Here is a 2,500-nt window from a genome sequence, read left to right on the forward strand (position 1 = left end):
CAGGATATTGTGAATTAAAAATGGGTAGCAGATTAGAAATAACTATATATATAGGCATATGCCAACTTGCAATACATAAAACCCTAAATGGGTAGAACTAGCTTCTATAGTTGTATAATTCTACACTCACACTTTTTAAATTGAAATATGTATCAAAGCATTCATGCCACATCACTGACAGATTAGAAATAACAATATATATAAATATAGGCATATGCAAACTCGCAATATATAATCCCTAAATGGGTAGAACAAGCTTCTATAATTGTATTATTCTACACTTACACTTTTTAGTGTATTTCAGCACAACTTTTGCTGTCGTGTATTTCGGGGGTCATAGACTGGTATCATCAACAATAGGTATAAAATAATGAGTGCTGGGTTTGCATAGCAAGCACTATTACATCAAAATACAACCTCATTACTTGGATTCAGCCCTCAACCAGTTAGAAACCCATATTGGTACAATACAATTATACTCAACAATCATACTTCAGCTGGCTTCAAAATATCATCTGCAGTAAGAAGTGCAATGGTCTGTACCATTTTTTTCCTTGCTAAGAAAACAAAAATCCCCAATGATTATGGGTCAAAACACAATGCAATAATAAAGCTTCAAATTTTACAATACATGGCTATTTGAAAAATGTTGCCAAACTGCCTAGACTATATATAAAATCTAAAGAATTTCTGATATAGAAATAGTTTCCTGTTGGCCTTCTAAACATGAAGCAAGTTCTAGACAGAGAACAGTTCAGTTTTGAATCTCTTAGAGTACTGTCTCAGATAAAAGGCCTCAATCTAGCCAAAATGTTTACATTTGATAAGACTTGAGAAAAAAATGTGGTTTCAGTGGCAATTGTCTGGATCTTAAAATGCTGCACCTTCCTGGTAGCTTTCAACAAGCTGCCTATGAACAGCTATGAACCTAATAACTAAAAGCAAAGGAAAGTAAGGTTAGGAAATGTGGGTTCTGCATTTCCAAGTGTTAGATATTTTTCTAGTAAGCTTATGAGAAAATGGGTGACAGACTGGCAGATCTTTTATACTATTGACACTGGCTGTAAAAAAATGCAAAGTTATGCCTGCACTGTACATGTTATACCAATATAATTTATTGAGATATACAGCTCTCAAGCAAGTCTAAATCTTGTAGAAAAAGTTTACACCTTTTTCCAAAAAGGTAATGTTGTCTGGTTCCATTTCCCTGTCTTACCATCACATGCTGGTCTCTTAGGATTCATATTTTGAGGTTAAAATTCCAGGAAGTAAAATATAATCTATTAAAAGTATATGGTACACAGTTTGTCATGTGGGTGAATGATTTAACAAGAGTAACATTTTGCACCTTTTAATTCTGATGACAAAAATAGTTCTAATAAATTCTCCTTGGATACTGGGTGGGAAGAGGTGTTAACATGGATATTAGTAGTGAGCGATTGAAATAATTTCCAATCAATTCTAATAACATCAAAACACATACAAAAACATAACTCACAAATACTATAACTACCAAAAAATCCAGCAAAAGAGTGCAACCGACTCTTCTTCCTTAAGCGTGCTAAACTTTAAGTGCAAAATCTCTTAATCCCAGTAAAAACAGAGTATGCTAATGATACATTCAAATGTATAGCCCTAACCAATACAGTACAGTTTAGAGACAGGAATTATTCTCTGTAGTCATCCAGAAAAGGTTGTCATCCAGCAAACTAGAGGCCAACAATTCTTCAAACGCAATTTTTCATGTGCAATTGTTGGCTGGCTTACCTATACTACACACAAATCATTTCTACAACATATAGTGGTTTTATCTTTTACTGGACATTATATTCACATGGTCCACTTATGATAAATCATCAGATGTAAGAGCATGATTCAGCATAACAAGAATAAACAAACAATCCGTTTGATAAGAGAAAATTCTGAATACTGCTACTTGTGTGAAAATACATCTTTTAATCCATTGATGCCAGGTTGGTAAAATGTCATGTCCACTGTGATTTTTGTTTACTAATTGTGTTTACAGAACTGTTTTGTCAGTCAACTGATATTCCTACTTACATACCTATTTTCTTATTTTCTTGATTATTGGAAAGGTTCTTTATTTCTTGTTGTTTTAGCATTGGCAATAATATTTTAATAATAATAACATCTATGATAGTATCAACAATATAAATAGTTTTGCAACCTTGCAACTCTTATGACCATGTTCTAACATAGTTTTCCATTGCAAATGTTACAAGTGAAAGTACTGGTAAGTGCTTAAGAAGTCTAGTCCTTATTACTGCAGCCACTCCTGGGAATCCACTAGTGTTACTGTATGAACCTTCACTCATAAACCCCCAACAAATCATTGTATTTCCCTGGACCCCCAAGCCAATCACCATAGACTTACTCTGCATGTAGTATTTGTCACAATCTATTTTATTAAATTCTGACATTATTCTCATTATTCTTTGGCTACACAGATCATTTTGTGTTTAAGCAAATCTAATTTTCC

The 2,500-nt window shown here is 33.2% G+C and overlaps 1 protein-coding gene across 6 annotated transcripts in view; it reads right to left on the minus strand.

Annotated features, from left to right (window-relative positions):
- Positions 1-2,500, minus strand: part of alph (protein phosphatase alphabet) — a 46,683-nt gene that overhangs the window by 42,765 nt on the left and 1,418 nt on the right. The gene's annotated exons all lie outside the window — the stretch shown is intronic.

The sequence above is a fragment of the Penaeus vannamei genome, chromosome 9, assembly GCF_042767895.1.
Source record: "Penaeus vannamei isolate JL-2024 chromosome 9, ASM4276789v1, whole genome shotgun sequence".
In the NCBI taxonomy this organism is placed as follows: Eukaryota; Metazoa; Arthropoda; class Malacostraca; order Decapoda; family Penaeidae; genus Penaeus; species Penaeus vannamei.